The sequence below is a fragment of the Camponotus vicinus genome, unplaced genomic scaffold, assembly GCF_025532165.1.
Source record: "Camponotus vicinus isolate PSW18456_S1 unplaced genomic scaffold, iyCamVici1.0 SCAF_3, whole genome shotgun sequence".
Classification (NCBI taxonomy): Eukaryota; Metazoa; Arthropoda; class Insecta; order Hymenoptera; family Formicidae; genus Camponotus; species Camponotus vicinus.
The window spans coordinates 20,127,276-20,141,920 of NW_028141967.1; the positions used below are offsets into that span (position 1 = coordinate 20,127,276).

A 14,645-nucleotide genomic window follows, 5' to 3' on the forward strand; every position below is an offset into this window, starting at 1 on the left:
GTAAAAATAATTTGAATGTTAATAATAATACAAATTCAACAATAAAATTTGCTTAATAAAGTTATACAAATTTTACATTATGTTTATAAATATTTTTGAGAAGGTTCCTATTAAAAGTTTAACTTATTAACTTTCTTATTAATTTTATATGAGTCGAGATATATATTTAATTAATATTATATAAGAGTAACATTGTAAAAATAAAAACAGAAGGATGTATTTCAATTTAGTAATGTAAAGTCTTCGGAATAAAATAATCAAAATAATTATATAAAATAATCATAATATTCATAAAACCATCTCCATTTCCTATTCCTCGTTCCTCTTTTCAACATCAATATCCATCCTACTTTCGGCAGCTACTTTCGGCACTACCATAGTAATCAACGTGCCGTGCTACCTCGATGAGCTTTTAGCTAGCGCAACGTAAACGATCCGCACGCGAATAACTCCTCCTAAAGAGCTTTACAAAGATCTAAAACCACGGCTACCACGTCACCGAAAACTCTCTTAGGCTGATCAGAAACGCGCGGTAAGTGCTCGCCTCGAAGAAAAGCCCCGAGTTTCGAGTGTGACCCTCGGGCTCGTCGTTTGTGAATCCGATTCCAGGGGATACATTGGCGAAGGGGATATCGGAGGTCGTTCGTGTACCTTTTCCTTGCACGAATAACCGGTAAATGTTAGAGGGTGGTGGATGGGGAGCAGCTCGTAAAACCATCGCCCCATAAAACCGACTAGTTCGCCGACTACCGAGACGCGCCCATCAACCATTCCTTACATGCTCTAATTCCAGAGTGGTCCTGCATTCGCGCCGTTCGCTTGGTTGTGTGCGTGCGTGAATGAACACACAAGCATGCAACCGGAATGAACACATGTATATGTGCTTCTTGCTCTACACGTACGTATATATCCTGTCGGTGTACACACTCACGCAGATTTTAATAACTCCGGAAGATGGTAGAGTTTCCCCGCGTTAATTGTGCGAACTAAACCATTTTTGTACGCCATATGATTAGGTCAATGTGACTTATTAATTTAATTCATATATATAATAACAATTCGAACATATTTGAAACTTTATTTTGAATTATCATCAATATTTTCTATGACATGAGAGGCTGCCAAAATTCAATTTTACAAATATTCCGCTGAATTCTCCACAGCGTTAGATCAATCCAGCATGGAGTAGAATTATGGAACACGCGCTAGGCAAGTTACTTCATTTAATTATTAATTCACCGAACGCACGCCATTTCAATGATGCGCTTATTTGCATGAGTATCTCTGTGCGATACTGCATAAGTTTCCCTACGAAAGTTACTGGTTTAGGGTCACATAGCTATATCAGCTTATAATTCGATAATGCACTCGCGCACCGCTAGAATTCTAAAGTAATTGTTCGGTCCACGCATGTCAATGTGCGGAATTTGATTGCGCAGCAATCTACAGTAGCTTCAATCCACGTAAAGACTGGCAACAGGTAAAACGCACGCGTAACAGACCGTGCGCGCAATAAGTAACGAAACTCCATAAAGTGGAAAATTGATGTTAGCAAACTACTTTCGCCGCGATCGTACAAGGTCCAGGTTTTTACGCGCATGAAGCCAGATTTACTAGTTTTACGTATCGACACTCACGCGACACACCTGCTATTGCTTTCCGGCTGTTTCTACATGAACCGTAAACTATCGTATTATGATTGTGAAACAGTTAAAAACTTTTTTTTTACGTCACTTTGATACATCTTTACTTAATTAGATTTTTATTTTTATTTAAAATTTTTTATTTAAAAATATCTTCAGCTTAGAAATATATCAAAATATTATATAATTAATATATGATTATAATGTAATATTATTTAATTCGTGATTTAATTATCAATTTCTATCTTAAAGATTTTCAAAACTTTTTCTATAAATACTCCGAATAAATCGACAAAAAATATATTTCTTTGAATAGAAAATATTCACACTCAATTATAGTGAATCTAAATGTTTCAATTTGATACAAGTTTTCCGACCATGTAAAATCGCCTAAAAATATCGAATGCCATATACATCTGCCAACACATGTATCATGTATGTGCGCAATTGATAGAAATAGCTACCGTGCGGACGCTCACGTCCGTACAAGTTGCATCAACTTTGAAAAATGTTACTTTTCTGAGTTAACTATATATTTCAAGAGAGACGGAGCGCTCCTGGATCAGTCTTATTTAGGGGCAAGAAGGAAGGCGTATCACGTGCCGCAAGCAACGGAATAAAACCGCGATCAGGAAAGTGATGTTGAAGAACAGCATTTTCCAAAACTGCGTGTTTAGTTTAACGCATGAAATAGTTTCACCGTTTATACTTTGCCTTTACGGGTACATATTTCACGGTACATATTTCAAACATATAGGGTATAGAGTATCTCATTGAGAAAACGATTAAACGTATTCGAAATAATTTCCTCAAACACAGGAATTTATCAAATTTTTCCAAATGTGTTTTAAGCGTACAATTATTATAATAATTTCAAATTAAAACAAATTGCTTTTATGCGTGTTTTAGGACTTCAATGGTACTGTTTTCTTGAATATATTGAGATTTTCCAGAAGCTCTATAAAAGTTGCAGTTATAAATCGCGAGCTTACAAGAAGATTGACTTGGAGCAATTTTGTTATAGACCGAAGACTTCCAGTTTAGGTCACAGGGTCATAAATAATCGTAATTCCATGCGAGCCCAGCTGCGGTTTTATCCGAGCGAGAGTGCACGGCGTTCTGCCAAGCAAAGTCCATCGAAGCTTAAGTGCCCACTACCAGGTAAACGATCTCAGAGTAACGTGAAGCTTGGGCGTAACATTGCGATCGCCTGAGATGCACGCTTTTTCATCGCAACAAATAATTACATTGCACGCAAAAAGTGATAAGTAAATTACGATTGTTTTTAATTAATATTGTAATAGGCTGTGATTTATAGTTAATATATAATCAATTTACCTGTTAATTATCGACTTTTATTATTATAATTATGTGTAAAATTAATCGTCAATTAAATTTTATATATAGATATTAAGATATAACTATGAATACTGCATACTTGTGAATAGAGAACTCTTTATTAAAGTATTGTAGCAAAGTTTTACGATTAATTTTATTAAGACTTTATTAACCTTTTCTAATTAGGTAACTAACATTAATATTTAAATTAATAATTGATTTATAAATAATAATGGATTTACAAATTATATACATAAATTTATTTAAAAAATTGTAAAATCAATCTGATAAAATCAATTGTAAAAATTCTACAAATGGTTTTTCATAATTTCATTGTTGCGATACTTTAATGAAAACCTCTTAATTTGCAAGTATGCAATATACATCGAGACATCTATACATAACATCTCTATATGTAAAATTTAATTGACGATTAATTTCGCAATAATATCTAATTACCGATGTAATAAGTAATTATGTACATGTTAATAACTTGTAGTATAGATAATTAACAGTGACGAATAATTATTACAGAAACAATTAACGATATGTATAATCGTGCGAAAGAAATATATTTATTCCATTGACAAATTAAACTCTCTCATGGAGAGAAAAAATATTATTATAAATACATCTACGCGTGTGTGCATATATGTATATGTTATTTATATTTTATATTAAAATATTAATTGAAACTTCTCTTTATTACGAACACATTTATTTTATTAAATTGTACCGAGAATTAAATTATATAAATAACTCTCTCTGGAATACTCTTTATGAGGATTGATATATAGTATTCATTATTTATTTATATATTTTGCAAGATAACATCGATTTTCACCAATGCAGTAATGTTCGCGACACACTCCTCTTCCATCATACTTATCATTTATTTTTATTTATGCATGCATTATTTTCATTATTATCATTTCACGTCTCTCAGGATGATATTCTATTTTCAATTTGCCACTTGAAATATAAATATATTTTTCATATATTATACATATTATTAATTATTTTATTATACACAGCATTAATTATTATATTTATCATTAATTATTTTCTAATAATTAGTCATTATCATTACGCCTCTAGTGTACGTCTTAATTCTTTAGTTAATTTGCGCTTCGCTCCTCGCCAACCTTCCCTTAAGATCAAGTTCATTTGCGTCGGACTATTCGGAAACGGAATGTAACGGCTACTCATCGGCATGAAGTGCGATTCATCCACCACGAGGTGCCCTCCCGAGAAGAAGGGCGAGAGGCCAGCACTTATCCGATCTTTCATTCCTCCTCGCACTTTTCCATTCGTTTTTGCTCATCCTCCGTCCCTCCTTCCCACTTGTCCCCGCAGAGCAATTCAATCTCACCCCGTTTTTCGTTTTTCCCCCCTTTCTCTTTTTTTCCACCGTAGCTATCAATGTCTCTACCTTCCAGCGACACCGAAATGAAATCACTTTTGCTTCCGGCCAGACGCTCGATGCTTTCAAATATATTATTGCTACTGTGCTGCCGGGAGAAACCGTGTACACGTCGAGTGGATCAAAAGTTCAGTCTACAAGCCACGCGGGGGATAAAACAAATGCAACATGCACCAATCTGTTTTGCTTCCTCCCATAGCTCAAAGCTATCGTTGATCCTTCACGAGAAGTTAATTTTTTTGCCGTTAGCTATCTTTGCCAAACACTAGATTGTATACTACGTCGAGAAATATATTAGGATCAAGTAATGTGACGTTTATCAAAATATTACAATTGTCAAAATTTTAAATAAATTATATAAGAAGGTAAACGAGAAAGAGAGAGAGAGACAATATTTTAACAAGCGAATTGCTTACACTTTGTATTGTAACTCAATTAATAATTATTAACAATTAACAAGTCATCGAACGTTCCGGTGTAAGAACAGTTCGGCTTTAATTGGCTCGTTATATCGTTGCTATTAAGCGTACGAGCACTTAAAGGGAAGGCGTTGAACGCGTCTGCCTTCCCCGCTTGTTATTAATTTCCAATATCGGATAATGAAATATCAATAATGTCCTTGAACAGGGTAATGCACCTACGACTAATAGTTTAAGGACGCACTCCGAACATAAACTGTCAATTAGTTTTTCAAACTCTCGAACGATTACATGTAATTCATCGATACGTTTCTTCAATTCTTTTTCACTAAAATTTCCGAAAAATTTGCAATTAATATGATTTTGAAATAAATAATTAATATTATCAATATAAAAACATGATGTGAAAAGAATGTCCAAAATATATATGCATAATTAAAATTTAAAAAGATTCTTTATTAGAGATACATAAAAGAATATTGTATATCGAGTGAATTTCGAAAATTTCTATGGTGCGAATTTCCTTATCAGCAAACTGGCGAGTCTGTGCCAAAACATCTTAAACTCCTCGCCTGGAAATCGAATTACGCCGCGTTCTCACGACGTTCCACAGGTAAATGAAATATAATCCACTTAATTCATACTATTAACTCGGATTAACGATGTAGGACGTGCGGAAGAACGACAGCTCAGAGAGACAAGGGAGAAGGAGGGGGAGAAATAGGAGCGTTATAGTCGCGACGAGTCGCGGGGCTGACGAATAAATCCGATGATAAGATTTGCATATTAGTAGCGTTACTGTCTCTCCGCTCCTGGACCCGGGGCTTCGGATCCGCCGCCCCTTTCATGTCGCGCTCTACCTTCGCTATTCATCCGCATACCCTCCGCCGCTGACTCACCCTCCGCATATCGCCTCTCTCTTTCTCTCTCCCTCTCTCTCTCTCTCTCTTTCCTTCCTTCTTTCTCATTCTATCTCTTTCTACTGGATTCAACCGATTCTGACCACGAGTTTTCCAACCCTTTTCGTCGGAGTGGTGGAGGGAGGCGGAATCGACACGAGAAAAGCATGGAGAGTTCTCTAGCGGCACGGCTAAAAAGTCCCGAAAGCCATCGAGATGCAGACAGCACGGGAAAGCCCGTATCAGAAAACGGCTCGATAGATCTGAGGACGCTTTTACGCTTTGGTTGGTGTGAATTATGACGTACATGCTTTTAGAATCATTTTATCTGCGATAAGAATCTTAGCAAATGATAAAAAATTGTTGTTTAAATTATTATTTTTTGTCATACGCAGCATTGATTTATGTAATAGAAATATAAGCAAGTTATAAAGCAGTGTACAAAATATAATTATATATTATAATAAATATTACGAGCAACTGAATTTTGTAATTAATTTCTTAAATAGATATTTAATTAGAAAAAATATATAGGGTCCAAAAATTTTTTTAAATGAAACTTGCGAAATACGATAAATAACAATCTTCTTTTTTCTAATTTAAATAATTATATAAACATATATTTATATAAAAATGTTAATTTTTTTCTTTATTATATATATATATTTTATAAAATAAATTTTAAGCATTTTATTTTAATTATTTTAAAAGTAAAGTCTAGAATATTTTTTTTACATGCGTTATTATGGGCAATGTAAAACAATAAAATTCAGAGATATTGCAGAGATAAATAACCAATTACAATTTTTGAAGTACTAAATTATAAATAAAATAAGTCATAAATAATTCATCTTACGGTTGCTCCACTCTCCCGAGGCTTTCCAGAGTTTGCAACCTCTTACATTCATCCTTCGCTGCTGCTTCTTTATCACTCACACTGTTCATTCGCGAAAACACGATTAATTATGATCGTTCGCGCATTAAACAGCAAAATACGACGATCCCGTGGAATTTTATACGGCACTCCCGACATTAATCGCATGCAACGCGTTTTTTATTACATTGCTGGCAGTCGAAAATTCTTGATTAACTACTTTGATAGTCATTCTTTTGATATGCTTATAAATTCTTAATTATAGTAATCGTATAGAATGATATAGTTTAGAAACGTAATGCGTGTAATACACGACTGCTTACTCGTTCGAACTTCGTCGCGCGAATGACAACAAGACCGCATGTAAACAACAACGTGTTACATGCCGCAAAATCGAGTGTCGAATTTTGCGATGTATAATAGGCTATTCTGTATATACGCGATCGTTTTCGGCATCTCATATATTCTTACGCAATCGCAATAAATATCACAAGATATCTAAATGTGAATATTTTCCATAATTATTATAATTGATGATTAATTAGTCGAAGTATCGAATTGATTGCTATTTATCAATACAAATATTTTACACGATTTTGTCATTTAAAATAGAAATCAGAGAGATAAAAGATTGTAAAGATTATAGATTACAGTTTTTTATATTCTGATATCTCTGGAATAATAATTATTTCTTGAATGTTCGAATTCTCGAATGTACCTGGCGCGTTTTCTAATTTTAATCAATTTAAACTTAATTTGTCCACTATTATTGGATCATCAAATAATCATCATTTCAATGTTGACGAATTAATCGTTAATCGTTATCTATTAATCATTAATCGTTAATTGTAATATTGTGAAAATAATCGCATTTAGAAACTGCGACATACAGCTGTGATCTGCTCGCTGAAGCAGCACGAATGACGACATTATGTTTACAATTAGCGCAATATACGTTGCGAAAATCAAACATCAATACCAGATGAAAGTTATATTTTATTGATGCGATATTTTAACGCACTGACATAATTTATACGAAATACTTTACTTCTTGAATTTCAAGTTAATTATTAATAAATAATTGTATAACAAATTATTCTGAGTTTTGTGTATCATGTTCTTAGTTCGGAAATAGTGCTTAAAATATATTTAAACTAAAAATGAAAATTTAAATATATATATATATATGCACAAGCATATGTATATATTTTAAATCAAGTCATAAATTTTTTAGCGCACATCGAATATAATTATTAAGAAAGCGGTTACATATAAATTCTATTATTTCTATTAAAAAATAAATTCTATTATTTTTATTTCAAAAATAAAATAGCTTTTTAAGAGAAAATAAAAATAAAAATAAATAAATGTACAAAATATAATTTACTCGTTCGATTCGTTATTTCAAAACAACCTTAAACAACAACAATAAAAGCCAGTGTAAGCTCTTGAGAACTGATGCTAATTTAATCAATAAAAGATTGCGTTAGTAGATTATTATATTTTAATCACACACAAATAAACATTTATTTTTACATAAATATAAAAATGTATTTATTAATATGTATAAATAATGTTCATGGTGAAATTGAAGAATTAAATAACTTCAGCAAAGAAACTCTTGAAGAAATAAAAAAAGGATTTCACTTTGAGTCTTATCTATTCGACTTTTGTCGATCGTTGTTTCATAACTTGCAAGAATGGAAGAGGCTAAACGAGAAAAGGTTTGCAGCTCCATTGATAACGCAAAAAAGTTTTGAAAGCCACTAGAGTAGCGGCGATGAACTCACAAAGAAAAGAATGTGTGTAGAAAAAGAAACTACACTTCAACTAGAAACAATACTTGCTGCGCAAGCAACACTTTAAACCAGATCTGAATTTTGTACATTCAGACATAAGTATCATATTGAAAATTCGAATTAATTGTTTAATTATTCAGTACACACAATGTTGAAGCTGAGAAAAGGATATAATAATTTCTAGATAAACTGATTATTTTATATAATAATGTAAAAAAAAAAAACACTAATTATCAAAAAAGTTTTTATAATTATTATTAAAAAAATATTAGCTAGATCAATAAAATTTTTTTGAAGAAAAATTTGATTCTAGATTCTGGTTTGTCATATCGAATAATTGTTAATGATTTGTCAAATTTCAGTGATTGTTACAATTTGTCGCGTATTGTTATATTTTAATAATATCTAATGTCGCGTCAAGTTATTTGGTAACCTGCATGATGCAGGTACTAGGCATTTCCTGAGAAGGAAATGGACCGGAGGAGAGTAAGCGAGTGTTCTTGAGGAACAGGGTGATAAATGATCGCCAGAAGCGCTGACGTTGATTCAGTTTGTATAGGCGTCCATTTAACAAGGAGAGCGCCGATCCATAGATTCTTCAGCCCTTTAACGCTTATAAGGTTGGTGCCGAGAGGATAACGACGGAACGATACTCGTTAATCAACGTACTTCGCTTTATTCTATGATCCCGACGATCATAGTATTGTGACATGAAATTGATAGCAATCACTCTTGGTCTACATTGTATTCGTTTTTACTTCCATAAAAAAAATTATTCTTTAATTTTTCTTTTAAATTAAAGGAAAATTCGGTTATTAGATAATGTTGGCAAGTGAAGACTTTGTATTTGCAAACGACTATTTAATATTGACGAGTGTAACATTAGGCATAAACATATGACATATTACTTCGTATGGCAATATGGCCGTTGCAATATTACGTCCTAGAACTTTGGCAAATAGTAGAGGTAGAACGCTATTAGAGACAAACTCTCTGTGTTATAGCCTCAAGTGCTGTTATAAGGCAGGGCCCAAACTTGTATTATTACTATCTGCATACATCTGGATTCTATATAAAATTATATGCCATTATTAAGAGAAAGCGTGTACTATTTTATATGTGATAGTTAAAATTCTATATAAATGCGGATTTACATATCCAACAATTAACAAATAATGCATTAATTTTTTTACTTTATAAATGTCATGGCTCGCAAAATAATTATCATTAATAAAAAATATTTGCTAAAAGTTAATCGATTACTTTAACGTTTATTTCGTTGAAATTCTGAAACTTTCAACAACTTGTATTACGAGTTTCTTGCGAAAACCTCGCAAAACAAAATTACAAAATTGATCTCGTCGCCATCAATTGCGTCATTATTCAATCCTATGTTTTTTTTTTCGTTATCGTAGCAGATTTCACGCGAGCTCGTGCGATTTATCGACACTTTCAGCTCTCATCGTCCGAAGCACGATAAACAATCTCCACCTTTGCGCATTATTTCTCCCTCAAATCCGCTTTATCCTTCTTCGGCGATCCTTATCTGCTTTCTATCATAGACAAATAGATATACACGGTGCTGCTTCCCTTTCTCCCTCTTTCTCTCGGTAATGCTCCAAGATATTCGCGCATGCGGCATATACAGTCCGCTAATGGATATTGCTCTTACTCTTGCCCTTGCCTGGAGCCAGCCAGCCAGTCAGAGAGCCGCAAGAGCTAGAACTGAGCGCCGGCATTTCGGATAAATTAGAAAAGCCTGCGACCCGTATCTCTTTCTCTTTTTTTCCCTCGAATCACCATTCCGCTTTTCCGCGAACGCGGCGGAAGGTATTTGCATGACAAACGATGCGCGTATTTCCGGCGTCCAATTTGCACTCAGCTCTCTCTGTTTCGCGGCTATGTTCAAGCAATCTCTCTGATATCACGCGGTCATATACTTTATTGGCCACTCTATGCGGAAACGTACGTATGTATATGCATACGTCGTATGCACGATTCGCTGTATGCGCTTCTTTACCCGACTTGATTATGAATAATTTTAATCACTGAAATACGGATTATCGTATTGCGTATGTTGAAAGTGCACAATTTTATCAATTGCTTAATATTTATAAAATATGTAAAATATGTATAATGTATATTATTATTCTTATAACTCGTTGATTGTATCGGAAAAAAATTTATTAATAATAATATTAAAATTGTTATAATATAAAGTTTATTAATAATAAATAAAGTAGTTAATTGACTTCAATTAACGTCTATGGAAATAAATCCCTATGTCGAGGACTTTAACATTAGGAAACAGAGATTTAAAATACGCCATGAAATTTATTTTCGCGTCCGTAGAAATTATCATTGCATTCGCGTCAGTATCGATCGATCGACTCTTTCTCCAAGCTCGGGAGCAATCGAGGCATGTTTCTTTCCGCTAATTTACTTGTTCGGCTCGTTGATTTATATCGACAATGAACGGGTATTGTTGTAGATGCCGCGGTAAAGTTTTAATTATATTCTCGGTTGAAGATTCGCATCGGACCGTAACCAATGCGAAGAAGAAAGCCCCGTGGTCCAGCGAGGCAGGCTCGCTCACGTCTTCTCACTGCTGCTTATTTCCGAGACACGAAAATTAAATTTGCTCCATCGTGCGTATCGGTGCGCACTTTCGAAGCCGTCAATATTAATCTCACGGCGTACGCCCGCGGAATCCTGAGAAGAGAGAATATCGCGGATGCAAGTTTTCGTCAGACGGAATTCCACGAAGAATATTAATCGATCATGACAAAACACGTCCGGCTCGTATCAGGAGCTCGTATCGCTCTTTCAGAAATAAAAATTATTAATTTTTAATTTGCGTTAATATTCAGAGAATGTTCTTCACGCTTGTCAACTCGATAAAAGTTAAAACGGAAGCGAGAAATATAGAATGATATGGAATTTTTGTAGAAATATATTACTATGGAAAAAAAGTTTCAACTCCAGCCTCTTTTCCCTCAGAAGATTCGCTAGAGACAAGGGATTCTCTCTTTCTTCTCGAAGTATTAAGTCAAAAGTTTCGGAACGTTTCAAAGATTAATACAAATAATAGCCACTTATTGGTATCGTCGAGTGTATACCATAATACGAGTCCCCGTTGACCGCTATTTTCCGCCGCAGTATAACTTTAAGACTATCCTGAACGAACTGAGAAAGAAGTACGAAGTCCAATTGAGCAACTCGTTACTCAAGATCGAAGGCGAAGGGGTCGACCAACTGAAACTTTGGCTCGTATATTGCTATTCGATGCGCACCATATTGACCTAAATGCAAAAGTGTATTTAGCGAAACTTTCTACGGATACATTTCCGACAGCTAATTTGAAGAGAATTATAAACAGTCCTGACTTTTCAAAATTTTGCTGCTCGTATTAACTTGGCGAATGACATGAGCGGATATTTTTATGATTTAATATAACGCTAAAATTGATATAAATGATTTATTTTATATTTTCGAATCTTATTAAAATGTCAACGAGATTATTATATTGAATTTTCCATCTTATTGAATTATATAATTTAATTTGCTTGCAAAAATTAATTATTATCGTATTGATTTGAATACATTATTAGAAATAAACTTTTCTCCTCAGAGATAAAAAAAGAGTTTTATATATATATTACATTTTAAATACATTGTGCAACAAAAATAAAACTCAAAACATTATAAAAGATGCGAAAAAGAGGGAATAATTTACTTCTATATAAAAGTCGAACGATAGAAGACTGATTAAATTCGAGTAGTAACTTCTGCTACTTATTGTCCACACGGCAGCAACAGGTAGTGGACTCAGCCAAGAACTCCCACCGCTTCCTTCATTTCACAAATTCCCAACCGCTTATTTCGCACTGCAAAATAAATGCGCATCCTGGCATATCAAAGCGCAAACAAGAGCTGATGAAGAAAAACAGAAACTTTCCGCGCACGTTCTGACTTTCGCGCTGAAACATCCCCGATGACTCCGGAAAGGCTGATTCAACCCTCAACAGGAGAAACTTTCAAATTCCCTCGGGTGATCTCGCTTACGAAACAGTCTCGCCTAAGAACTAGTTGATTGTAACTTTCGGAAAAAGTCTCTAGCTCAAAATCAAGCAATTTGTCGAATCGGGGTTAGATTTAATTAGGAGTTTACTATAAAAGCAGCCATAATATACCATTGTTATTTTTTGTTCGTTTTTTATTTTAAAACATTAATCTAATATATTTATTGTCTATGGTTTTTGAATCATTAAATAATGAGATTTCTCTAAAATTAATAACCTAAAATTTAAATAATAAATTTAAATAATCTTTTATACTATAATTATGCTGTATTATATGTTATTTTCTGTTATAATACATTTATTAAGAGTATATGGTAACGAATATATTATTCTAACAGCAATTGTTGCGAATTATTCGTAAAGAATAGAGCCCTCATCGCGTAATATACTATAATAATGGCAAAGATTGGTCGCAGTGTCCCTCTGTCCTAGATTCGTGAGCTGCTTTAACGAACGTTATTCAATAACATCGCGATTATTCTAATGAGACTCGGAATCTCTTGCGTGCAAAACGGTGGTAGCCGACGAGCAAACGAGGGTCGAGGCGTCGAAACTTTATAGCCAGATCAGATTTCAAATATGATTAGCACTCGCTATGATATTAGCCGCAGGCCTTATTGCTTCTCGTTAACATATGACTACATTGAGTAAGATGTATATGTCTATTACAGTATAATGATTATTATTAAATTATCGTTTTATTCGTGATTGATAATATTGAATTAGTTACCCACGTCACACAATTATTCCAACTATTCGTATTATGTGATAAATGTAGGTTACCACTTTGCAATATATAATTATTTGTGCATGACGTGCGATTATCGCTAGTACAATTGTTTATACGATATGTTAAATTAACATCATTATTTATCATTGATTGTACAATGTCATAAAGTTATTTTCAAAATCGAAGTTTACAAAAAATGTTTTTGAGCTATTTTTTTCACAAAAATATATGTAAAATTATATATAATAATTTATTTTCTCTCGTATAGAAGATTATATACCTGAAGAGAGTAAAAGTATATATAACAGCAGAATATTATTTGCTTAAAATAATTAAAAATTCTGTAACACATCGCATGTAAAATTAAGTAGATAGAATTAATTAAAAACGACATTTATTCGTGATTAATAAAAATATTACAAATATTAAAAATATTGATTACGTTGCTGCTTGTGATTATAATATTATATTGATTATTTATTTTATTATATATTTTATTATTTTTAATATATATTTTAGAAATTTCAATTTATGCAAAAAGTCATGAAAAATATCGATGTAGTTTAAATATGGAATCAACCTCAGATTAAAATAAAATGCTGCAATGACTACTAGAGCTTACGTCAAACATTCAATGAAGACACACTATCATTCTCTAGGCTTTACTAATAATCCTAAGTGCATCATGTTGCTTGATGCAACATTGCAGCTCTGATACGCTACAACTTGTACAACAACCTCTTCCCACATTGCTAACACTTTTCGCCCTTTTTTCTTTTTCTCTTTCTTTATTTTCTTTCTCTCTTCCTTTCTCTCGTCATTTAGCCTTCAATTCCTCTCGCGCAGACACAATCCCCACTTTTCATGATTACTTGCGATTTTATCCTAAGCACAAAAATTGCACCACGTTGTAATCGTGATCTCTAAAAGAATGACAATGTAGAATAGTGTGTTCTCTGTTTCCTTTTCTGCGTGAATTTTGAATTGACGTAGTGAAAGAAAGGATTCGAAGGACAGAAAAGCGAGAACAAGCTTCGGAAAACGCGTCCAAGCCATTAGAAACCTATTATCTTAAAACACGATCCGCATGCTTTCTCTTGAATCCTATTTGTGTTTCGTCTGTATCTCTCAAGAGCCTTGCAAAAATCTCGCAATTTTATGCCAGTTGATATTCGTGATAACAAAACCTCGGATAATTGTCGTCATCGAGCTTATAGTATTTGTCACTTTAAGATGTTCAACGCGTTTTAGCGCGATAATATATAATATACAACAAGAAATAATTATTTATATTTACACATACACACATAGGCAAACATGCGTGTATTATATTATCGATTATAATTTTTATATCCGTTCATTATATGAAATAAAGCATTACTGGTGATCTTCATCGTCATCGTGATCTTTCTCCGTCATCATTTCCCGCGGATCTTCT

General features: G+C 33.3%; 1 protein-coding gene and 1 long non-coding RNA gene across 6 annotated transcripts in view; one reads left to right on the top strand and one right to left on the bottom strand.

Moving 5' to 3' along the window:
* The window catches only part of LOC145969368 (lachesin), a 157,972-nt gene extending 155,236 nt beyond the window's left edge, over positions 1-2,736 (top strand). Inside the window, exon 11 of the transcript XR_014438065.1 lies at positions 2,668-2,736. The gene's annotated coding sequence lies outside the window, so the exon portion shown is untranslated. The remainder of the gene's footprint in view (positions 1-2,667) is intronic.
* Positions 1-14,645, bottom strand: part of LOC145969370 (uncharacterized) — a 159,072-nt gene that overhangs the window by 138,394 nt on the left and 6,033 nt on the right. The gene's annotated exons all lie outside the window — the stretch shown is intronic.